Source organism: Schistocerca gregaria, chromosome 9 (assembly GCF_023897955.1).
Source record: "Schistocerca gregaria isolate iqSchGreg1 chromosome 9, iqSchGreg1.2, whole genome shotgun sequence".
Classification (NCBI taxonomy): domain Eukaryota; kingdom Metazoa; phylum Arthropoda; class Insecta; order Orthoptera; family Acrididae; genus Schistocerca; species Schistocerca gregaria.
The window spans coordinates 3,458,461-3,482,111 of NC_064928.1; the positions used below are offsets into that span (position 1 = coordinate 3,458,461).

Below are 23,651 nucleotides of genomic sequence, written 5' to 3' on the forward strand. Positions count from 1 at the left end.
TCTGCTGAATAATGGGAGTGCAAGGGTCTGTGTCGTCTATATGGCTGTATGTAGCACCATTAGTCTACGGGGGGGCGGGCGTAGCTCAGATGGTAGAGCGCTCGCTTAGTATGCGAGAGGTACTGGGATCAATACCCAGTGCCTGCAGGATTTTTAACACACCTACATGCGCACCTTGATATGCAAGTGGAATACTTCACAGCCAGCAGATGAGTCTAGGAAGATACAAGCTTGCGCCGAGTTCACGTAAATCCCACTGCACATTCCTATTCTTTGCGTGCAGTCAGCTGCTCCTGGTGTTGTTAGTTGTGACTGCTGATAACAGATGCCGTAGCAATCAATTCATGGAGTGAGTTGTATGTTTTGCGATAGTCTGTCTCTGACAAGCAAGCACAGGTGACATAGGTGCGAACACAGGAAGCTTGCAGACCCTCGCTGCCTGCAGACACCGAGCAGCCACACTAGGAGGGCGGCCTAAGCCGTAGGCGAATTGTGCTCCTTCGCTTTGGCGCGACGTCGAACTATAAATAATGCTGTCACTAGCGTGAGCGTTGCGTGAGCGTCGTGGAAAGTCGGAAAAGTCGGCTGCGAGGGTGAGTGCCAAGTTTGGGGAGCATTTCGTAGTATGCGCAGTGCAATGGAGACGCGGAAACTTGTTATGGCCCAGTGTTTTGCAGTTGGACAACAAGATTGGTACACAGTAGTAAAGAGCGAGGCACTGAGTTGGCATAAATAATGTAGTGCACAATGGTTCTCGAGATGTGTTTGTTACCTCAGGTGCTGTATAATTGTCTACAATGAGTGAAAACGGAGCAATTTGTGACGGCTCTTTCAATTTAAGACGTTAAAAACAGACGGAATTTGCATTTGTAATACCAGAGCATCGAAACTACTTGGAACTTTTGTGTATATGAACGGGTCCGCGCCTTTGTACTCTGCTCCCTTCACCGCTACAAACAAACCAACCATCGTGTCCGTGCGCATCTGAGTCGCAAACAATGGGGAATAGCGCAGTTTGCTCGTGCATGGGGCGTAGCTCAGTTGGTAGAGCGTTCGCTTGGCATGTGAAAGGTCCAGGGTTCAAGCCGCGGCGCCTCCATTTTTTGTAGTCAGTGCATGGTAAGTGTTGGTCGCGGCGAACCTAAAGGCACGCAAGATGTTGCAAAGCCAGCGTCACAGACTGATATGATGTTTACTGACGTAAGGAGAGCAAGATGTAAGTGTGGGGACCGGCTGTTATCGAGGTGTCATCGAGTGCAGATCTGTCTTAGGTATCGCGGCTTAACCTCATTGAAGTCTAGAGGGTGGACAACACGTTGGTCTTACTCAGAGCGGTGTCCGAATTCTATTTTCGACGTTATACGTGCCACTTTCATTTTGGCAACTACGATTCGATACAGAATGCACGAAACCTGAAAGACACCCTAACGGATACATAGAGAGTAGTGTTTGTCTGCTGAATAATGGGAGTGCAAGGGTCTGTGTCGTCTATATGGCTGTATGTAGCACCATTAGTCTTCGGGGGGGGCGGGCGTAGCTCAGATGGTAGAGCGCTCGCTTAGTATGCGAGAGGTACTGGGATCAATACCCAGTGCCTGCAGGATTTTTAACACACCTACATGCGCACCTTGATATGCAAGTGGAATACTTCACAGCCAGCAGATGTGTCTAGGAAGATACAAGCTTGCGCCGAGTTCACGTAAATCCCACTGCACATTCCTATTCTTTGCGTGCAGTCAGCTGCTCCTGGTGTTGTTAGTTGTGACTGCTGATAACAGATGCCGTAGCAATCAATTCATGGAGTGAGTTGTATGTTTTGCGATAGTCTGTCTCTGACAAGCAAGCACAGGTGACATAGGTGCGAACACAGGAAGCTTGCAGACCCTCGCTGCCTGCAGACACCGAGCAGCCACACTAGGAGGGCGGCCTAAGCCGTAGGCGAATTGTGCTCATTCGCTTTGGCGCGACGTCGAACTATAAATAATGCTGTCACTAGCGTGAGCGTTGCGTGAGCGTCGTGGAAAGTCGGAAAAGTCGGCTGCGAGGGTGAGTGCCAAGTTTGGGGAGCGTTTCGTAGTATGCGCAGTGCAATGGAGACGCGGAAACTTGTTGTGGCCCAGTGTTTTGCAGTTGGACGACAAGATTGGTACACAGTAGTAAAGAGCGAGGCACTGAGTTGGCATAAATAATGTAGTGCACAATGGTTCTCGAGATGTGTTTGTTACCTCAGGTGCTGTATAATTGTCTACAATGAGTGAAAACGGAGCAATTTGTGACGGCTCTTTCAATTTAAGACGTTAAAAACAGACGGAATTTGCATTTGTAATACCAGAGCATTGAAACTACTTGGAACTTTTGTGTATATGAACGGGTCCGCGCCTTTGTACTCTGCTCCCTTCACCGCTACAAACAAACCAACCATCGTGTCCGTGCGCATCTGAGTCGCAAACAATGGGGAATAGCGCAGTTTGCTCGTGCATGGGGCGTAGCTCAGTTGTGTTAGAGCATGATATTCTTAATCCCATGGTCGAGTGTTCGAGCCCCACGCTGGGCGGAACGGAATTTTGTTCCGCTGTAAACTAAAAAAATAAAAAAAAAAAAAAAAAAAAAAACAAAAAAAAAAAAAAAATACAAAAAAAAAAAAGTTGGTAGAGCGTTCGCTTGGCATGTGAAAGGTCCAGGGTTCAAGCCGCGGCGCCTCCATTTTTTGTAGTCAGTGCATGGTAAGTGTTGGTCGCGGCGAACCTAAAGGCACGCAAGATGTTGCAAAGCCAGCGTCACAGACTGATATGATGTTTACTGACGTAAGGAGAGCAAGATGTAAGTGTGGGGACCGGCTGTTATCGAGGTGTCATCGAGTGCAGATCTGTCTTAGGTATCGCGGCTTAACCTCATTGAAGTCTAGAGGGTGGACAACACGTTGGTCTTACTCAGAGCGGTGTCCGAATTCTATTTTCGACGTTATACGTGCCACTTTCATTTTGGCAACTACGATTCGATACAGAATGCACGAAACCTGAAAGACACCCTAACGGATACATAGAGAGTAGTGTTTGTCTGCTGAATAATGGGAGTGCAAGGGTCTGTGTCGTCTATATGGCTGTATGTAGCACCATTAGTCTTTGGGGGGGCGGGCGTAGCTCAGATGGTAGAGCGCTCGCTTAGTATGCGAGAGGTACTGGGATCAATACCCAGTGCCTGCAGGATTTTTAACACACCTACATGCGCACCTTGATATGCAAGTGGAATACTTCACAGCCAGCAGATGTGTCTAGGAAGATACAAGCTTGCGCCGAGTTCACGTAAATCCCACTGCACATTCCTATTCTTTGCGTGCAGTCAGCTGCTCCTGGTGTTGTTAGTTGTGACTGCTGATAACAGATGCCGTAGCAATCAATTCATGGAGTGAGTTGTATGTTTTGCGATAGTCTGTCTCTGACAAGCAAGCACAGGTGACATAGGTGCGAACACAGGAAGCTTGCAGACCCTCGCTGCCTGCAGACACCGAGCAGCCACACTAGGAGGGCGGCCTAAGCCGTAGGCGAATTGTGCTCATTCGCTTTGGCGCGACGTCGAACTATAAATAATGCTGTCACTAGCGTGAGCGTCGTGGAAAGTCGGAAAAGTCGGCTGCGAGGGTGAGTGCCAAGTTTGGGGAGCGTTTCGTAGTATGCGCAGTGCAATGGAGACGCGGAAACTTGTTGTGGCCCAGTGTTTTGCAGTTGGACGACATGATTGGTACACAGTAGTAAAGAGCGAGGCACTGAGTTGGCATAAATAATGTAGTGCACAATGGTTCTCGAGATGTGTTTGTTACCTCAGGTGCTGTATAATTGTCTACAATGAGTGAAAACGGAGCAATTTGTGACGGCTCTTTCAATTTAAGACGTTAAAAACAGACGGAATTTGCATTTGTAATACCAGAGCATCGAAACTACTTGGAACTTTTGTGTATATGAACGGGTCCGCGCCTTTGTACTCTGCTCCCTTCACCGCTACAAACAAACCAACCATCGTGTCCGTGCGCATCTGAGTCGCAAACAATGGGGAATAGCGCAGTTTGCTCGTGCATGGGGCGTAGCTCAGTTGGTAGAGCGTTCGCTTGGCATGTGAAAGGTCCAGGGTTCAAGCCGCGGCGCCTCCATTTTTTGTAGTCAGTGCATGGTAAGTGTTGGTCGCGGCGAACCTAAAGGCACGCAAGATGTTGCAAAGCCAGCGTCACAGACTGATATGATGTTTACTGACGTAAGGAGAGCAAGATGTAAGTGTGGGGACCGGCTGTTATCGAGGTGTCATCGAGTGCAGATCTGTCTTAGGTATCGCGGCTTAACCTCATTGAAGTCTAGAGGGTGGACAACACGTTGGTCTTACTCAGAGCGGTGTCCGAATTCTATTTTCGACGTTATACGTGCCACTTTCATTTTGGCAACTACGATTCGATACAGAATGCACGAAACCTGAAAGACACCCTAACGGATACATAGAGAGTAGTGTTTGTCTGCTGAATAATGGGAGTGCAAGGGTCTGTGTCGTCTATATGGCTGTATGTAGCACCATTAGTCTTCGGGGGGGCGGGCGTAGCTCAGATGGTAGAGCGCTCGCTTAGTATGCGAGAGGTACTGGGATCAATACCCAGTGCCTGCAGGATTTTTAACACACCTACATGCGCACCTTGATATGCAAGTGGAATACTTCACAGCCAGCAGATGTGTCTAGGAAGATACAAGCTTGCGCCGAGTTCACGTAAATCCCACTGCACATTCCTATTCTTTGCGTGCAGTCAGCTGCTCCTGGTGTTGTTAGTTGTGACTGCTGATAACAGATGCCGTAGCAATCAATTCATGGAGTGAGTTGTATGTTTTGCGATAGTCTGTCTCTGACAAGCAAGCACAGGTGACATAGGTGCGAACACAGGAAGCTTGCAGACCCTCGCTGCCTGCAGACACCGAGCAGCCACACTAGGAGGGCGGCCTAAGCCGTAGGCGAATTGTGCTCATTCGCTTTGGCGCGACGTCGAACTATAAATAATGCTGTCACTAGCGTGAGCGTCGTGGAAAGTCGGAAAAGTCGGCTGCGAGGGTGAGTGCCAAGTTTGGGGAGCGTTTCGTAGTATGCGCAGTGCAATGGAGACGCGGAAACTTGTTGTGGCCCAGTGTTTTGCAGTTGGACGACAAGATTGGTACACAGTAGTAAAGAGCGAGGCACTGAGTTGGCATAAATAATGTAGTGCACAATGGTTCTCGAGATGTGTTTGTTACCTCAGGTGCTGTATAATTGTCTACAATGAGTGAAAACGGAGCAATTTGTGACGGCTCTTTCAATTTAAGACGTTAAAAACAGACGGAATTTGCATTTGTAATACCAGAGCATCGAAACTACTTGGAACTTTTGTGTATATGAACGGGTCCGCGCCTTTGTACTCTGCTCCCTTCACCGCTACAAACAAACCAACCATCGTGTCCGTGCGCATCTGAGTCGCAAACAATGGGGAATAGCGCAGTTTGCTCGTGCATGGGGCGTAGCTCAGTTGGTAGAGCGTTGGCTTGGCATGTGAAAGGTCCAGGGTTCAAGCCGCGGCGCCTCCATTTTTTGTGGTCAGTGCATGGTAAGTGTTGGTCGCGGCGAACCTAAAGGCACGCAAGATGTTGCAAAGCCAGCGTCACAGACTGATATGATGTATACTGACGTAAGGAGAGCAAGATGTAAGTGTGGGGACCGGCTGTTATCGAGGTGTCATCGAGTGCAGATCTGTCTTAGGTATCGCGGCTTAACCTCATTGAAGTCTAGAGGGTGGACAACACGTTGGTCTTACTCAGAGCGGTGTCCGAATTCTATTTTCGACGTTATACGTGCCACTTTCATTTTGGCAACTACGATTCGATACAGAATGCACGAAACCTGAAAGACACCCTAACTGATACATAGAGAGTAGTGTTTGTCTGCTGAATAATGGGAGTGCAAGGGTCTGTGTCGTCTATATGGCTGTATGTAGCACCATTAGTCTTCGGGAGGGCGGGCGTAGCTCAGATGGTAGAGCGCTCGCTTAGTATGCGAGAGGTACTGGGATCAATACCCAGTGCCTGCAGGATTTTTAACACACCTACATGCGCACCTTGATATGCAAGTGGAATACTTCACAGCCAGCAGATGTGTCTAGGAAGATACAAGCTTGCGCCGAGTTCACGTAAATCCCACTGCACATTCCTATTCTTTGCGTGCAGTCAGCTGCTCCTGGTGTTGTTAGTTGTGACTGCTGATAACAGATGCCGTAGCAATCAATTCATGGAGTGAGTTGTATGTTTTGCGATAGTCTGTCTCTGACAAGCAAGCACAGGTGACATAGGTGCGAACACAGGAAGCTTGCAGACCCTCGCTGCCTGCAGACACCGAGCAGCCACACTAGGAGGGCGGCCTAAGCCGTAGGCGAATTGTGCTCATTCGCTTTGGCGCGACGTCGAACTATAAATAATGCTGTCACTAGCGTGAGCGTTGCGTGAGCGTCGTGGAAAGTCGGAAAAGTCGGCTGCGAGGGTGAGTGCCAAGTTTGGGGAGCGTTTCGTAGTATGCGCAGTGCAATGGAGACGCGGAAACTTGTTGTGGCCCAGTGTTTTGCAGTTGGACGACAAGATTGGTACACAGTAGTAAAGAGCGAGGCACTGAGTTGGCATAAATAATGTAGTGCACAATGGTTCTCGAGATGTGTTTGTTACCTCAGGTGCTGTATAATTGTCTACAATGAGTGAAAACGGAGCAATTTGTGACGGCTCTTTCAATTTAAGACGTTAAAAACAGACGGAATTTGCATTTGTAATACCAGAGCATCGAAACTACTTGGAACTTTTGTGTATATGAACGGGTCCGCGCCTTTGTACTCTGCTCCCTTCACCGCTACAAACAAACCAACCATCGTGTCCGTGCGCATCTGAGTCGCAAACAATTGGGAATAGCGCAGTTTGCTCGTGCATGGGGCGTAGCTCAGTTGGTAGAGCGTTCGCTTGGCATGTGAAAGGTCCAGGGTTCAAGCGGCGGCGCCTCCATTTTTTGTGGTCAGTGCATGGTAAGTGTTGGTCGCGGCGAACCTAAAGGCACGCAAGATGTTGCAAAGCCAGCGTCACAGACTGATATGATGTATACTGACGTAAGGAGAGCAAGATGTAAGTGTGGGGACCGGCTGTTATCGAGGTGTCATCGAGTGCAGATCTGTCTTAGGTATCGCGGCTTAACCTCATTGAAGTCTAGAGGGTGGACAACACGTTGGTCTTACTCAGAGCGGTGTCCGAATTCTATTTTCGACGTTATACGTGCCACTTTCATTTTGGCAACTACGATTCGATACAGAATGCACGAAACCTGAAAGACACCCTAACTGATACATAGAGAGTAGTGTTTGTCTGCTGAATAATGGGAGTGCAAGGGTCTGTGTCGTCTATATGGCTGTATGTAGCACCATTAGTCTTCGGGGGGGCGGGCGTAGCTCAGATGGTAGAGCGCTCGCTTAGTATGCGAGAGGTACTGGGATCAATACCCAGTGCCTGCAGGATTTTTAACACACCTACATGCGCACCTTGATATGCAAGTGGAATACTTCACAGCCAGCAGATGTGTCTAGGAAGATACAAGCTTGCGCCGAGTTCACGTAAATCCCACTGCACATTCCTATTCTTTGCGTGCAGTCAGCTGCTCCTGGTGTTGTTAGTTGTGACTGCTGATAACAGATGCCGTAGCAATCAATTCATGGAGTGAGTTGTATGTTTTGCGATAGTCTGTCTCTGACAAGCAAGCACAGGTGACATAGGTGCGAACACAGGAAGCTTGCAGACCCTCGCTGCCTGCAGACACCGAGCAGCCACACTAGGAGGGCGGCCTAAGCCGTAGGCGAATTGTGCTCATTCGCTTTGGCGCGACGTCGAACTATAAATAATGCTGTCACTAGCGTGAGCGTCGTGGAAAGTCGGAAAAGTCGGCTGCGAGGGTGAGTGCCAAGTTTGGGGAGCGTTTCGTAGTATGCGCAGTGCAATGGAGACGCGGAAACTTGTTGTGGCCCAGTGTTTTGCAGTTGGACGACAAGATTGGTACACAGTAGTAAAGAGCGAGGCACTGAGTTGGCATAAATAATGTAGTGCACAATGGTTCTCGAGATGTGTTTGTTACCTCAGGTGCTGTATAATTGTCTACAATGAGTGAAAACGGAGCAATTTGTGACGGCTCTTTCAATTTAAGACGTTAAAAACAGACGGAATTTGCATTTGTAATACCAGAGCATCGAAACTACTTGGAACTTTTGTGTATATGAACGGGTCCGCGCCTTTGTACTCTGCTCCCTTCACCGCTACAAACCAACCAACCATCGTGTCCGTGCGCATCTGAGTCGCAAACAATGGGGAATAGCGCAGTTTGCTCGTGCATGGGGCGTAGCTCAGTTGGTAGAGCGTTCGCTTGGCATGTGAAAGGTCCAGGGTTCAAGCCGCGGCGCCTCCATTTTTTGTGGTCAGTGCATGGTAAGTGTTGGTCGCGGCGAACCTAAAGGCACGCAAGATGTTGCAAAGCCAGCGTCACAGACTGATATGATGTATACTGACGTAAGGAGAGCAAGATGTAAGTGTGGGGACCGGCTGTTATCGAGGTGTCATCGAGTGCAGATCTGTCTTAGGTATCGCGGCTTAACCTCATTGAAGTCTAGAGGGTGGACAACACGTTGGTCTTACTCAGAGCGGTGTCCGAATTCTATTTTCGACGTTATACGTGCCACTTTCATTGTGGCCAACTACGATTCGATACAGAATGCACGAAACCTGAAAGACACCCTAACGGATACATAGAGAGTAGTGTTTGTCTGCTGAATAATGGGAGTGCAAGGGTCTGTGTCGTCTATATGGCTGTATGTAGCACCATTAGTCTACTGGGGGGCGGGCGTAGCTCAGATGGTAGAGCGCTCGCTTAGTATGCGAATGGTACTGGGATCAATACCCAGTGCCTGCAGGATTTTTAACACACCTACATGCGCACCTTGATATGCAAGTGGAATACTTCACAGCCAGCAGATGTGTCTAGGAAGATACAAGCTTGCGCCGAGTTCACGTAAATCCCACTGCACATTCCTATTCTTTGCGTGCAGTCAGCTGCTCCTGGTGTTGTTAGTTGTGACTGCTGATAACAGATGCCGTAGCAATCAATTCATGGAGTGAGTTGTATGTTTTGCGATAGTCTGTCTCTGACAAGCAAGCACAGGTGACATAGGTGCGAACACAGGAAGCTTGCAGACCCTCGCTGCCTGCAGACACCGAGCAGCCACACTAGGAGGGCGGCCTAAGCCGTAGGCGAATTGTGCTCATTCGCTTTGGCGCGACGTCGAACTATAAATAATGCTGTCACTAGCGTGAGCGTCGTGGAAAGTCGGAAAAGTCGGCTGCGAGGGTGAGTGCCAAGTTTGGGGAGCGTTTCGTAGTATGCGCAGTGCAATGGAGACGCGGAAACTTGTTGTGGCCCAGTGTTTTGCAGTTGGACGACAAGATTGGTACACAGTAGTAAAGAGCGAGGCACTGAGTTGGCATAAATAATGTAGTGCACAATGGTTCTCGAGATGTGTTTGTTACCTCAGGTGCTGTATAATTGTCTACAATGAGTGAAAACGGAGCAATTTGTGACGGCTCTTTCAATTTAAGACGTTAAAAACAGACGGAATTTGCATTTGTAATACCAGAGCATCGAAACTACTTGGAACTTTTGTGTATATGAACGGGTCCGCGCCTTTGTACTCTGCTCCCTTCACCGCTACAAACCAACCAACCATCGTGTCCGTGCGCATCTGAGTCGCAAACAATGGGGAATAGCGCAGTTTGCTCGTGCATGGGGCGTAGCTCAGTTGGTAGAGCGTTCGCTTGACATGTGAAAGGTCCAGGGTTCAAGCCGCGGCGCCTCCATTTTTTGTGGTCAGTGCATGGTAAGTGTTGGTCGCGGCGAACCTAAAGGCACGCAAGATGTTGCTAAGCCAGCGTCACAGACTGATATGATGTATACTGACGTAAGGAGAGCAAGATGTAAGTGTGGGGACCGGCTGTTATCGAGGTGTCATCGAGTGCAGATCTGTCTTAGGTATCGCGGCTTAACCTCATTGAAGTCTAGAGGGTGGACAACACGTTGGTCTTACTCAGAGCGGTGTCCGAATTCTATTTTCGACGTTATACGTGCCACTTTCATTTTGGCAACTACGATTCGATACAGAATGCACGAAACCTGAAAGACACCCTAACGGATACATAGAGAGTAGTGTTTGTCTGCTGAATAATGGGAGTGCAAGGGTCTGTGTCGTCTATATGGCTGTATGTAGCACCATTAGTCTTCGGGGGGGCGGGCGTAGCTCAGATGGTAGAGCGCTTGCTTAGTATGCGAGAGGTACTGGGATCAATACCCAGTGCCTGCAGGATTTTTAACACACCTACATGCGCACCTTGATATGCAAGTGGAATACTTCACAGCCAGCAGATGTGTCTAGGAAGATACAAGCTTGCGCCGAGTTCACGTAAATCCCACTGCACATTCCTATTCTTTGCGTGCAGTCAGCTGCTCCTGGTGTTGTTAGTTGTGACTGCTGATAACAGATGCCGTAGCAATCAATTCATGGAGTGAGTTGTATGTTTTGCGATAGTCTGTCTCTGACAAGCAAGCACAGGTGACATAGGTGCGAACACAGAAGCTTGCAGACCCTCGCTGCCTGCAGACACCGAGCAGCCACACTAGGAGGGCGGCCTAAGCCGTAGGCGAATTGTGCTCATTCGCTTTGGCGCGACGTCGAACTATAAATAATGCTGTCACTAGCGTGAGCGTCGTGGAAAGTCGGAAAAGTCGGCTGCGAGGGTGAGTGCCAAGTTTGGGGAGCGTTTCGTAGTATGCGCCGTGCAATGGAGACGCGGAAACTTGTTGTGGCCCAGTGTTTTGCAGTTGGACGACAAGATTGGTACACAGTAGTAAAGAGCGAGGCACTGAGTTGGCATAAATAATGTAGTGCACAATGGTTCTCGAGATGTGTTTGTTACCTCAGGTGCTGTATAATTGTCTACAATGAGTGAAAACGGAGCAATTTGTGACGGCTCTTTCAATTTAAGACGTTAAAAACAGACGGAATTTGCATTTGTAATACCAGAGCATCGAAACTACTTGGAACTTTTGTGTATATGAACGGGTCCGCGCCTTTGTACTCTGCTCCCTTCACCGCTACAAACCAACCAACCATCGTGTCCGTGCGCATCTGAGTCGCAAACAATGGGGAATAGCGCAGTTTGCTCGTGCATGGGGCGTAGCTCAGTTGGTAGAGCGTTCGCTTGGCATGTGAAAGGTCCAGGGTTCAAGCCGCGGCGCCTCCATTTTTTGTGGTCAGTGCATGGTAAGTGTTGGTCGCGGCGAACCTAAAGGCACGCAAGATGTTGCAAAGCCAGCGTCACAGACTGATATGATGTATACTGACGTAAGGAGAGCAAGATGTAAGTGTGGGGACCGGCTGTTATCGAGGTGTCATCGAGTGCAGATCTGTCTTAGGTATCGCGGCTTAACCTCATTGAAGTCTAGAGGGTGGACAACACGTTGGTCTTACTCAGAGCGGTGTCCGAATTCTATTTTCGACGTTATACGTGCCACTTTCATTTTGGCAACTACGATTCGATACAGAATGCACGAAACCTGAAAGACACCCTAACGGATACATAGAGAGTAGTGTTTGTCTGCTGAATAATGGGAGTGCAAGGGTCTGTGTCGTCTATATGGCTGTATGTAGCACCATTAGTCTTCGGGGGGGGGGCGGGCGTAGCTCAGATGGTAGAGCGCTCGCTTAGTATGCGAGAGGTACTGGGATCAATACCCAGTGCCTGCAGGATTTTTAACACACCTACATGCGCACCTTGATATGCAAGTGGAATACTTCACAGCCAGCAGATGTGTCTAGGAAGATACAAGCTTGCGCCGAGTTCACGTAAATCCCACTGCACATTCCTATTCTTTGCGTGCAGTCAGCTGCTCCTGGTGTTGTTAGTTGTGACTGCTGATAACAGATGCCGTAGCAATCAATTCATGGAGTGAGTTGTATGTTTTGCGATAGTCTGTCTCTGACAAGCAAGCACAGGTGACATAGGTGCGAACACAGGAAGCTTGCAGACCCTCGCTGCCTGCAGACACCGAGCAGCCACACTAGGAGGGCGGCCTAAGCCGTAGGCGAATTGTGCTCATTCGCTTTGGCGCGACGTCGAACTATAAATAATGCTGTCACTAGCGTGAGCGTCGTGGAAAGTCGGAAAAGTCGGCTGCGAGGGTGAGTGCCAAGTTTGGGGAGCGTTTCGTAGTATGCGCAGTGCAATGGAGACGCGGAAACTTGTTGTGGCCCAGTGTTTTGCAGTTGGACGACAAGATTGGTACACAGTAGTAAAGAGCGAGGCACTGAGTTGGCATAAATAATGTAGTGCACAATGGTTCTCGAGATGTGTTTGTTACCTCAGGTGCTGTATAATTGTCTACAATGAGTGAAAACGGAGCAATTTGTGACGGCTCTTTCAATTTAAGACGTTAAAAACAGACGGAATTTGCATTTGTAATACCAGAGCATCGAAACTACTTGGAACTTTTGTGTATATGAACGGGTCCGCGCCTTTGTACTCTGCTCCCTTCACCGCTACAAACCAACCAACCATCGTGTCCGTGCGCATCTGAGTCGCAAACAATGGGGAATAGCGCAGTTTGCTCGTGCATGGGGCGTAGCTCAGTTGGTAGAGCGTTCGCTTGGCATGTGAAAGGTCCAGGGTTCAAGCCGCGGCGCCTCCATTTTTTGTGGTCAGTGCATGGTAAGTGTTGGTCGCGGCGAACCTAAAGGCACGCAAGATGTTGCAAAGCCAGCGTCACAGACTGATATGATGTATACTGACGTAAGGAGAGCAAGATGTAAGTGTGGGGACCGGCTGTTATCGAGGTGTCATCGAGTGCAGATCTGTCTTAGGTATCGCGGCTTAACCTCATTGAAGTCTAGAGGGTGGACAACACGTTGGTCTTACTCAGAGCGGTGTCCGAATTCTATTTTCGACGTTATACGTGCCACTTTCATTTTGGCAACTACGATTCGATACAGAATGCACGAAACCTGAAAGACACCCTAACGGATACATAGAGAGTAGTGTTTGTCTGCTGAATAATGGGAGTGCAAGGGTCTGTGTCGTCTATATGGCTGTATGTAGCACCATTAGTCTTCGGGGGGGCGGGCGTAGCTCAGATGGTAGAGCGCTTGCTTAGTATGCGAGAAGTACTGGGATCAATACCCAGTGCCTGCAGAATTTTTAACACACCTACATGCGCACCTTGATATGCAAGTGGAATACTTCACAGCCAGCAGATGTGTCTAGGAAGATACAAGCTTGCGCCGAGTTCACGTAAATCCCACTGCACATTCCTATTCTTTGCGTGCAGTCAGCTGCTCCTGGTGTTGTTAGTTGTGACTGCTGATAACAGATGCCGTAGCAATCAATTCATGGAGTGAGTTGTATGTTTTGCGATAGTCTGTCTCTGACAAGCAAGCACAGGTGACATAGGTGCGAACACAGAAGCTTGCAGACCCTCGCTGCCTGCAGACACCGAGCAGCCACACTAGGAGGGCGGCCTAAGCCGTAGGCGAATTGTGATCATTCGCTTTGGCGCGACGTCGAACTATAAATAATGCTGTCACTAGCGTGAGCGTTGCGTGAAAGTCGTGGAAAGTCGGAAAAGTCGGCTGCGAGGGTGAGTGCCAAGTTTGGGGAGCGGTTCGTAGTATGCGCAGTGCAATGGAGACGCGGAAACTTGTTGTGGCCCAGTGTTTTGCAGTTGGACGACAAGATTGGTACACAGTAGTAAAGAGCGAGGCACTGAGTTGGCATAAATAATGTAGTGCACAATGGTTCTCGAGATGTGTTTGTTACCTCAGGTGCTGTATAATTGTCTACAATGAGTGAAAACGGAGCAATTTGTGACGGCTCTTTCAATTTAAGACGTTAAAAACAGACGGAATTTGCATTTGTAATACCAGAGCATCGAAACTACTTGGAACTTTTGTGTATATGAACGGGTCCGCGCCTTTGTACTCTGCTCCCTTCACCGCTACAAACCAACCAACCATCGTGTCCGTGCGCATCTGAGTCGCAAACAATGGGGAATAGCGCAGTTTGCTCGTGCATGGGGCGTAGCTCAGTTGGTAGAGCGTTCGCTTGGCATGTGAAAGGTCCAGGGTTCAAGCCGCGGCGCCTCCATTTTTTGTGGTCAGTGCATGGTAAGTGTTGGTCGCAGCGAACCTAAAGGCACGCAAGATGTTGCAAAGCCAGCGTCACAGACTGATATGATGTATACTGACGTAAGGAGAGCAAGATGTAAGTGTGGGGACCGGCTGTTATCGAGGTGTCATCGAGTGCAGATCTGTCTTAGGTATCGCGGCTTAACCTCATTGAAGTCTAGAGGGTGGACAACACGTTGGTCTTACTCAGAGCGGTGTCCGAATTCTATTTTCGACGTTATACGTGCCACTTTCATTTTGGCAACTACGATTCGATACAGAATGCACGAAACCTGAAAGACACCCTAACGGATACATAGAGAGTAGTTTTTGTCTGCTGAATAATGGGAGTGCAAGGGTCTGTGTCGTCTATATGGCTGTATGTAGCACCATTAGTCTTCGGGGGGGCGGGCGTAGCTCAGATGGTAGAGCGCTCGCTTAGTATGCGAGAGGTACTGGGATCAATACCCAGTGCCTGCAGGATTTTTAACACACCTACATGCGCACCTTGATATGCAAGTGGAATACTTCACAGCCAGCAGATGTGTCTAGGAAGATACAAGCTTGCGCCGAGTTCACGTAAATCCCACTGCACATTCCTATTCTTTGCGTGCAGTCAGCTGCTCCTGGTGTTGTTAGTTGTGACTGCTGATAACAGATGCCGTAGCAATCAATTCATGGAGTGAGTTGTATGTTTTGCGATAGTCTGTCTCTGACAAGCAAGCACAGGTGACATAGGTGCGAACACAGGAAGCTTGCAGACCCTCGCTGCCTGCAGACACCGAGCAGCCACACTAGGAGGGCGGCCTAAGCCGTAGGCGAATTGTGCTCATTCGCTTTGGCGCGACGTCGAACTATAAATAATGCTGTCACTAGCGTGAGCGTTGCGTGAGCGTCGTGGAAAGTCGGAAAAGTCGGCTGCGAGGGTGAGTGCCAAGTTTGGGGAGCGTTTCGTAGTATGCGCAGTGCAATGGAGACGCGGAAACTTGTTGTGGCCCAGTGTTTTGCAGTTGGACGACAAGATTGGTACACAGTAGTAAAGAGCGAGGCACTGAGTTGGCATAAATAATGTAGTGCACAATGGTTCTCGAGATGTGTTTGTTACCTCAGGTGCTGTATAATTGTCTACAATGAGTGAAAACGGAGCAATTTGTGACGGCTCTTTCAATTTAAGACGTTAAAAACAGACGGAATTTGCATTTGTAATACCAGAGCATCGAAACTACTTGGAACTTTTGTGTATATGAACGGGTCCGCGCCTTTGTACTCTGCTCCCTTCACCGCTACAAACCAACCAACCATCGTGTCCGTGCGCATCTGAGTCGCAAACAATGGGGAATAGCGCAGTTTGCTCTTGCATGGGGCGTAGCTCAGTTGGTAGAGCGTTCGCTTGGCATGTGAAAGGTCCAGGGTTCAAGCCGCGGCGCCTCCATTTTTTGTGGTCAGTGCATGGTAAGTGTTGGTCGCGGCGAACCTAAAGGCACGCAAGATGTTGCAAAGCCAGCGTCACAGACTGATATGATGTATACTGACGTAAGGAGAGCAAGATGTAAGTGTGGGGACCGGCTGTTATCGAGGTGTCATCGAGTGCAGATCTGTCTTAGGTATCGCGGCTTAACCTCATTGAAGTCTAGAGGGTGGACAACACGTTGGTCTTACTCAGAGCGGTGTCCGAATTCTATTTTCGACGTTATACGTGCCACTTTCATTTTGGCAACTACGATTCGATACAGAATGCACGAAACCTGAAAGACACCCTAACGGATACATAGAGAGTAGTGTTTGTCTGCTGAATAATGGGAGTGCAAGGGTCTGTGTCGTCTATATGGCTGTATGTAGCACCATTAGTCTTCGGGGGGGCGGGCGTAGCTCAGATGGTAGAGCGCTCGCTTAGTATGCGAGAGGTACTGGGATCAATACCCAGTGCCTGCAGGATTTTTAACACACCTACATGCGCACCTTGATATGCAAGTGGAATACTTCACAGCCAGCAGATGTGTCTAGGAAGATACAAGCTTGCGCCGAGTTCACGTAAATCCCACTGCACATTCCTATTCTTTGCGTGCAGTCAGCTGCTCCTGGTGTTGTTAGTTGTGACTGCTGATAACAGATGCCGTAGCAATCAATTCATGGAGTGAGTTGTATGTTTTGCGATAGTCTGTCTCTGACAAGCAAGCACAGGTGACATAGGTGCGAACACAGGAAGCTTGCAGACCCTCGCTGCCTGCAGACACCGAGCAGCCACACTAGGAGGGCGGCCTAAGCCGTAGGCGAATTGTGCTCATTCGCTTTGGCGCGACGTCGAACTATAAATAATGCTGTCACTAGCGTGAGCGTTGCGTGAGCGTCGTGGAAAGTCGGAAAAGTCGGCTGCGAGGGTGAGTGCCAAGTTTGGGGAGCGTTTCGTAGTATGCGCAGTGCAATGGAGACGCGGAAACTTGTTGTGGCCCAGTGTTTTGCAGTTGGACGACAAGATTGGTACACAGTAGTAAAGAGCGAGGCACTGAGTTGGCATAAATAATGTAGTGCACAATGGTTCTCGAGATGTGTTTGTTACCTCAGGTGCTGTATAATTGTCTACAATGAGTGAAAACGGAGCAATTTGTGACGGCTCTTTCAATTTAAGACGTTAAAAACAGACGGAATTTGCATTTGTAATACCAGAGCATCGAAACTACTTGGAACTTTTGTGTATATGAACGGGTCCGCGCCTTTGTACTCTGCTCCCTTCACCGCTACAAACCAACCAACCATCGTGTCCGTGCGTATCTGAGTCGCAAACAATGGGGAATAGCGCAGTTTGCTCGTGCATGGGGCGTAGCTCAGTTGGTAGAGCGTTCGCTTGGCATGTGAAAGGTCCAGGGTTCAAGCCGCGGCGCCTCCATTTTTTGTGGTCAGTGCATGGTAAGTGTTGGTCGCGGCGAACCTAAAGGCACGCAAGATGTTGCAAAGCCAGCGTCACAGACTGATATGATGTATACTGACGTAAGGAGAGCAAGATGTAAGTGTGGGGACCGGCTGTTATCGAGGTGTCATCGAGTGCAGATCTGTCTTAGGTATCGCGGCTTAACCTCATTGAAGTCTAGAGGGTGGACAACACGTTGGTCTTACTCAGAGCGGTGTCCGAATTCTATTTTCGACGTTATACGTGCCACTTTCATTTTGGCAACTACGATTCGATACAGAATGCACGAAACCTGAAAGACACCCTAACGGATACATAGAGAGTAGTGTTTGTCTGCTGAATAATGGGAGAGCAAGGGTCTGTGTCGTCTATATGGCTGTATGTAGCACCATTAGTCTTCGGGGGGGCGGGCGTAGCTCAGATGGTAGAGCGCTCGCTTAGTATGCGAGAGGTACTGGGATCAATACCCAGTGCCTGCAGGATTTTTAACACACCTACATGCGCACCTTGATATGCAAGTGGAATACTTCACAGCCAGCAGATGTGTCTAGGAAGATACAAGCTTGCGCCGAGTTCACGTAAATCCCACTGCACATTCCTATTCTTTGCGTGCAGTCAGCTGCTCCTGGTGTTGTTAGTTGTGACTGCTGATAACAGATGCCGTAGCAATCAATTCATGGAGTGAGTTGTATGTTTTGCGATAGTCTGTCTCTGACAAGCAAGCACAGGTGACATAGGTGCGAACACAGGAAGCTTGCAGACCCTCGCTGCCTGCAGACACCGAGCAGCCACACTAGGAGGGCGGCCTAAGCCGTAGGCGAATTGTGCTCATTCGCTTTGGCGCGACGTCGAACTATAAATAATGCTGTCACTAGCGTGAGCGTTGCGTGAGCGTCGTGGAAAGTCGGAAAAGTCGGCTGCGAGGGTGAGTGCCAAGTTTGGGGAGCGTTTCGTAGTATGCGCAGTGCAATGGAGACGCGGAAACTTGTTGTGGCCCAGTGTTTTGCAGTTGGACGACAAGATTGGTACACAGTAGTAAAGAGCGAGGCACTGAGTTGGCATAAATAATGTAGTGCACAATGGTTCTCGAGATGTGTTTGTTACCTCAGGTGCTGTATAATTGTCTACAATGAGTGAAAACGGAGCAATTTGTGACGGCTCTTTCAATTTAAGACGTTAAAAACAGACGGAATTTGCATTTGTAATACCAGAGCATCGAAACTACTTGGAACTTTTGTGTATATGAACGGGTCCGCGCCTTTGTACTCTGCTCCCTTCACCGCTACAAACCAACCAACCATCGTGTCCGTGCGCATCTGAGTCGCAAAGAATGGGGAATAGCGCAGTTTGCTCGTGCATGGGGCGTAGCTCAGTTGGTAGAGCGTTCGCTTGGCATGTGAAAGGTCCAGGGTTCAAGCCGCGGCGCCTCCATTTTTTGTGGTCAGTGCATGGTAAGTGTTGGTCGCGGCGAACCTAAAGGCACGCAAGATGTTGCAAAGCCAGCGTCACAGACTGATATGATGTATACTGACGTAAGGAGAGCAAGATGTAAGTGTGGGGACCGGCTGTTATCGAGGTGTCATCGAGTGCAGATCTGTCTTAGGTATCGCGGCTTAACCTCATTGAAGTCTAGAGGGTGGACAACACGTTGGTCTTACTCAGAGCGGTGTCCGAATTCTATTTTCGACGTTATACGTGCCACTTTCATTTTGGCAACTACGATTCGATACAGAATGCACGAAACCTGAAAGACACCCTAACGGATACATAGAGAGTAGTGTTTGTCTGCTGAATAATGGGAGTGCAAGGGTCTGTGTCGTCTATATGGCTGTATGTAGCACCATTAGTCTTCGGGGGGGCGGGCGTAGCTCAGATGGTAGAGCGCTTGCTTAGTATGCGAGAGGTACTGGGATCAATACCCAGTGCCTGCAGGATTTTTAACACACCTACATGCGCACCTTGATATGCAAGTGGAATACTTCACAGCCAGCAGATGTGTCTAGGAAGATACAAGCTTGCGCCGAGTTCACGTAAATCCCACTGCACATTCCTATTCTTTGCGTGCAGTCAGCTGCTCCTGGTGTTGTTAGTTGTGACTGCTGATAACAGATGCCGTAGCAATCAATTCATGGAGTGAGTTGTATGTTTTGCGATAGTCTGTCTCTGACAAGCAAGCACAGGTGACATAGGTGCGAACACAGAAGCTTGCAGACCCTCGCTGCCTGCAGACACCGAGCAGCCACACTAGGAGGGCGGCCTAAGCCGTAGGCGAATTGTGATCATTCGCTTTGGCGCGACGTCGAACTATAAATAATGCTGTCACTAGCGTGAGCGTTGCGTGAAAGTCGTGGAAAGTCGGAAAAGTCGGCTGCGAGGGTGAGTGCCAAGTTTGGGGAGCGGTTCGTAGTATGCGCAGTGCAATGGAGACGCGGAAACTTGTTGTGGCCCAGTGTTTTGCAGTTGGACGACAAGATTGGTACACAGTAGTAAAGAGCGAGGCACTGAGTTGGCATAAATAATGTAGTGCACAATGGTTCTCGAGATGTGTTTGTTACCTCAGGTGCTGTATAATTGTCTACAATGAGTGAAAACGGAGCAATTTGTGACGGCTCTTTCAATTTAAGACGTTAAAAACAGACGGAATTTGCATTTGTAATACCAGAGCATCGAAACTACTTGGAACTTTTGTGTATATGAACGGGTCCGCGCCTTTGTACTCTGCTCCCTTCACCGCTACAAACCAACCAACCATCGTGTCCGTGCGCATCTGAGTCGCAAACAATGGGGAATAGCGCAGTTTGCTCGTGCATGGGGCGTAGCTCAGTTGGTAGAGCGTTCGCTTGGCATGTGAAAGGTCCAGGGTTCAAGCCGCGGCGCCTCCATTTTTTGTGGTCAGTGCATGGTAAGTGTTGGTCGCGGCGAACCTAAAGGCACGCAAGATGTTGCAAAGCCAGCGTCACAGACTGATATGATGTATACTGACGTAAGGAGAGCAAGATGTAAGTGTGGGGACCGGCTGTTATCGAGGTGTCATCGAGTGCAGATCTGTCTTAGGTATCGCGGCTTAACCTCATTGAAGTCTAGAGGGTGGACAACACGTTGGTCTTACTCAGAGCGGTGTCCGAATTCTATTTTCGACGTTATACGTGCCACTTTCATTTTGGCAACTACGATTCGATACAGAATGCACGAAACCTGAAAGACACCCTAACGGATACATAGAGAGTAGTTTTTGTCTGCTGAATAATGGGAGTGCAAGGGTCTGTGTCGTCTATATGGCTGTATGTAGCACCATTAGTCTTCGGGGGGGCGGGCGTAGCTCAGATGGTAGAGCGCTCGCTTAGTATGCGAGAGGTACTGGGATCAATACCCAGTGCCTGCAGGATTTTTAACACACCTACATGCGCACCTTGATATGCAAGTGGAATACTTCACAGCCAGCAGATGTGTCTAGGAAGATACAAGCTTGCGCCGAGTTCACGTAAATCCCACTGCACATTCCTATTCTTTGCGTGCAGTCAGCTGCTCCTGGTGTTGTTAGTTGTGACTGCTGATAACAGATGCCGTAGCAATCAATTCATGGAGTGAGTTGTATGTTTTGCGATAGTCTGTCTCTGACAAGCAAGCACAGGTGACATAGGTGCGAACACAGGAAGCTTGCAGACCCTCGCTGCCTGCAGACACCGAGCAGCCACACTAGGAGGGCGGCCTAAGCCGTAGGCGAATTGTGCTCATTCGCTTTGGCGCGACGTCGAACTATAAATAATGCTGTCACTAGCGTGAGCGTTGCGTGAGCGTCGTGGAAAGTCGGAAAAGTCGGCTGCGAGGGTGAGTGCCAAGTTTGGGGAGCGTTTCGTAGTATGCGCAGTGCAATGGAGACGCGGAAACTTGTTGTGGCCCAGTGTTTTGCAGTTGGACGACAAGATTGGTACACAGTAGTAAAGAGCGAGGCACTGAGTTGGCATAAATAATGTAGTGCACAATGGTTCTCGAGATGTGTTTGTTACCTCAGGTGCTGTATAATTGTCTACAATGAGTGAAAACGGAGCAATTTGTGACGGCTCTTTCAATTTAAGACGTTAAAAACAGACGGAATTTGCATTTGTAATACCAGAGCATCGAAACTACTTGGAACTTTTGTGTATATGAACGGGTCCGCGCCTTTGTACTCTGCTCCCTTCACCGCTACAAACCAACCAACCATCGTGTCCGTGCGCATCTGAGTCGCAAACAATGGGGAATAGCGCAGTTTGCTCTTGCATGGGGCGTAGCTCAGTTGGTAGAGCGTTCGCTTGGCATGTGAAAGGTCCAGGGTTCAAGACGCGGCGCCTCCATTTTTTGTGGTCAGTGCATGGTAAGTGTTGGTCGCGGCGAACCTAAAGGCACGCAAGATGTTGCAAAGCCAGCGTCACAGACTGATATGATGTATACTGACGTAAGGAGAGCAAGATGTAAGTGTGGGGACCGGCTGTTATCGAGGTGTCATCGAGTGCAGATCTGTCTTAGGTATCGCGGCTTAACCTCATTGAAGTCTAGAGGGTGGACAACACGTTGGTCTTACTCAGAGCGGTGTCCGAATTCTATTTTCGACGTTATACGTGCCACTTTCATTTTGGCAACTACGATTCGATACAGAATGCACGAAACCTGAAAGACACCCTAACGGATACATAGAGAGTAGTGTTTGTCTGCTGAATAATGGGAGTGCAAGGGTCTGTGTCGTCTATATGGCTGTATGTAGCACCATTAGTCTTCGGGGGGGCGGGCGTAGCTCAGATGGTAGAGCGCTCGCTTAGTATGCGAGAGGTACTGGGATCAATACCCAGTGCCTGCAGGATTTTTAACACACCTACATGCGCACCTTGATATGCAAGTGGAATACTTCACAGCCAGCAGATGTGTCTAGGAAGATACAAGCTTGCGCCGAGTTCACGTAAATCCCACTGCACATTCCTATTCTTTGCGTGCAGTCAGCTGCTCCTGGTGTTGTTAGTTGTGACTGCTGATAACAGATGCCGTAGCAATCAATTCATGGAGTGAGTTGTATGTTTTGCGATAGTCTGTCTCTGACAAGCAAGCACAGGTGACATAGGTGCGAACACAGGAAGCTTGCAGACCCTCGCTGCCTGCAGACACCGAGCAGCCACACTAGGAGGGCGGCCTAAGCCGTAGGCGAATTGTGCTCATTCGCTTTGGCGCGACGTCGAACTATAAATAATGCTGTCACTAGCGTGAGCGTTGCGTGAGCGTCGTGGAAAGTCGGAAAAGTCGGCTGCGAGGGTGAGTGCCAAGTTTGGGGAGCGTTTCGTAGTATGCGCAGTGCAATGGAGACGCGGAAACTTGTTGTGGCCCAGTGTTTTGCAGTTGGACGACAAGATTGGTACACAGTAGTAAAGAGCGAGGCACTGAGTTGGCATAAATAATGTAGTGCACAATGGTTCTCGAGATGTGTTTGTTACCTCAGGTGCTGTATAATTGTCTACAATGAGTGAAAACGGAGCAATTTGTGACGGCTCTTTCAATTTAAGACGTTAAAAACAGACGGAATTTGCATTTGTAATACCAGAGCATCGAAACTACTTGGAACTTTTGTGTATATGAACGGGTCCGCGCCTTTGTACTCTGCTCCCTTCACCGCTACAAACCAACCAACCATCGTGTCCGTGCGTATCTGAGTCGCAAACAATGGGGAATAGCGCAGTTTGCTCGTGCATGGGGCGTAGCTCAGTTGGTAGAGCGTTCGCTTGGCATGTGAAAGGTCCAGGGTTCAAGCCGCGGCGCCTCCATTTTTTGTGGTCAGTGCATGGTAAGTGTTGGTCGCGGCGAACCTAAAGGCACGCAAGATGTTGCAAAGCCAGCGTCACAGACTGATATGATGTATACTGACGTAAGGAGAGCAAGATGTAAGTGTGGGGACCGGCTGTTATCGAGGTGTCATCGAGTGCAGATCTGTCTTAGGTATCGCGGCTTAACCTCATTGAAGTCTAGAGGGTGGACAACACGTTGGTCTTACTCAGAGCGGTGTCCGAATTCTATTTTCGACGTTATACGTGCCACTTTCATTTTGGCAACTACGATTCGATACAGAATGCACGAAACCTGAAAGACACCCTAACGGATACATAGAGAGTAGTGTTTGTCTGCTGAATAATGGGAGAGCAAGGGTCTGTGTCGTCTATATGGCTGTATGTAGCACCATTAGTCTTCGGGGGGGCGGGCGTAGCTCAGATGGTAGAGCGCTCGCTTAGTATGCGAGAGGTACTGGGATCAATACCCAGTGCCTGCAGGATTTTTAACACACCTACATGCGCACCTTGATATGCAAGTGGAATACTTCACAGCCAGCAGATGTGTCTAGGAAGATACAAGCTTGCGCCGAGTTCACGTAAATCCCACTGCACATTCCTATTCTTTGCGTGCAGTCAGCTGCTCCTGGTGTTGTTAGTTGTGACTGCTGATAACAGATGCCGT

General features: G+C 49.0%; 15 non-coding genes across 15 annotated transcripts; all 15 read left to right on the forward strand.

Annotated features, from left to right (window-relative positions):
- Nucleotides 1-74: 74 nt before the first annotated feature.
- On the forward strand, nucleotides 75-147 carry Trnat-agu (transfer RNA threonine (anticodon AGU)). Its single transcript has one exon. It is a non-coding gene; the product is annotated as a tRNA-Thr (tRNA).
- A 1,380-nt stretch (nucleotides 148-1,527) lies between these two features.
- On the forward strand, nucleotides 1,528-1,600 carry Trnat-agu (transfer RNA threonine (anticodon AGU)). The gene has a single exon. It is a non-coding gene; the product is annotated as a tRNA-Thr (tRNA).
- Nucleotides 1,601-3,130: 1,530 nt separating this feature from the next.
- Nucleotides 3,131-3,203, forward strand: Trnat-agu (transfer RNA threonine (anticodon AGU)). Its single transcript has one exon. It is a non-coding gene; the product is annotated as a tRNA-Thr (tRNA).
- Nucleotides 3,204-4,571: 1,368 nt separating this feature from the next.
- Nucleotides 4,572-4,644, forward strand: Trnat-agu (transfer RNA threonine (anticodon AGU)). The gene has a single exon. It is a non-coding gene; the product is annotated as a tRNA-Thr (tRNA).
- Nucleotides 4,645-6,012: 1,368 nt separating this feature from the next.
- On the forward strand, nucleotides 6,013-6,085 carry Trnat-agu (transfer RNA threonine (anticodon AGU)). Its single transcript has one exon. It is a non-coding gene; the product is annotated as a tRNA-Thr (tRNA).
- Nucleotides 6,086-7,464: 1,379 nt separating this feature from the next.
- Trnat-agu (transfer RNA threonine (anticodon AGU)) lies at nucleotides 7,465-7,537 on the forward strand. Its single transcript has one exon. It is a non-coding gene; the product is annotated as a tRNA-Thr (tRNA).
- A 2,810-nt stretch (nucleotides 7,538-10,347) lies between these two features.
- Nucleotides 10,348-10,420, forward strand: Trnat-agu (transfer RNA threonine (anticodon AGU)). The gene has a single exon. It is a non-coding gene; the product is annotated as a tRNA-Thr (tRNA).
- Nucleotides 10,421-11,790: 1,370 nt separating this feature from the next.
- Trnat-agu (transfer RNA threonine (anticodon AGU)) lies at nucleotides 11,791-11,863 on the forward strand. The gene has a single exon. It is a non-coding gene; the product is annotated as a tRNA-Thr (tRNA).
- Nucleotides 11,864-14,682: 2,819 nt separating this feature from the next.
- Trnat-agu (transfer RNA threonine (anticodon AGU)) lies at nucleotides 14,683-14,755 on the forward strand. Its single transcript has one exon. It is a non-coding gene; the product is annotated as a tRNA-Thr (tRNA).
- A 1,379-nt stretch (nucleotides 14,756-16,134) lies between these two features.
- Nucleotides 16,135-16,207, forward strand: Trnat-agu (transfer RNA threonine (anticodon AGU)). Its single transcript has one exon. It is a non-coding gene; the product is annotated as a tRNA-Thr (tRNA).
- A 1,379-nt stretch (nucleotides 16,208-17,586) lies between these two features.
- On the forward strand, nucleotides 17,587-17,659 carry Trnat-agu (transfer RNA threonine (anticodon AGU)). The gene has a single exon. It is a non-coding gene; the product is annotated as a tRNA-Thr (tRNA).
- A 1,379-nt stretch (nucleotides 17,660-19,038) lies between these two features.
- Nucleotides 19,039-19,111, forward strand: Trnat-agu (transfer RNA threonine (anticodon AGU)). The gene has a single exon. It is a non-coding gene; the product is annotated as a tRNA-Thr (tRNA).
- A 1,378-nt stretch (nucleotides 19,112-20,489) lies between these two features.
- Trnat-agu (transfer RNA threonine (anticodon AGU)) lies at nucleotides 20,490-20,562 on the forward strand. Its single transcript has one exon. It is a non-coding gene; the product is annotated as a tRNA-Thr (tRNA).
- Nucleotides 20,563-21,941: 1,379 nt separating this feature from the next.
- Trnat-agu (transfer RNA threonine (anticodon AGU)) lies at nucleotides 21,942-22,014 on the forward strand. Its single transcript has one exon. It is a non-coding gene; the product is annotated as a tRNA-Thr (tRNA).
- A 1,379-nt stretch (nucleotides 22,015-23,393) lies between these two features.
- Nucleotides 23,394-23,466, forward strand: Trnat-agu (transfer RNA threonine (anticodon AGU)). Its single transcript has one exon. It is a non-coding gene; the product is annotated as a tRNA-Thr (tRNA).
- Nucleotides 23,467-23,651: the final 185 nt, after the last annotated feature.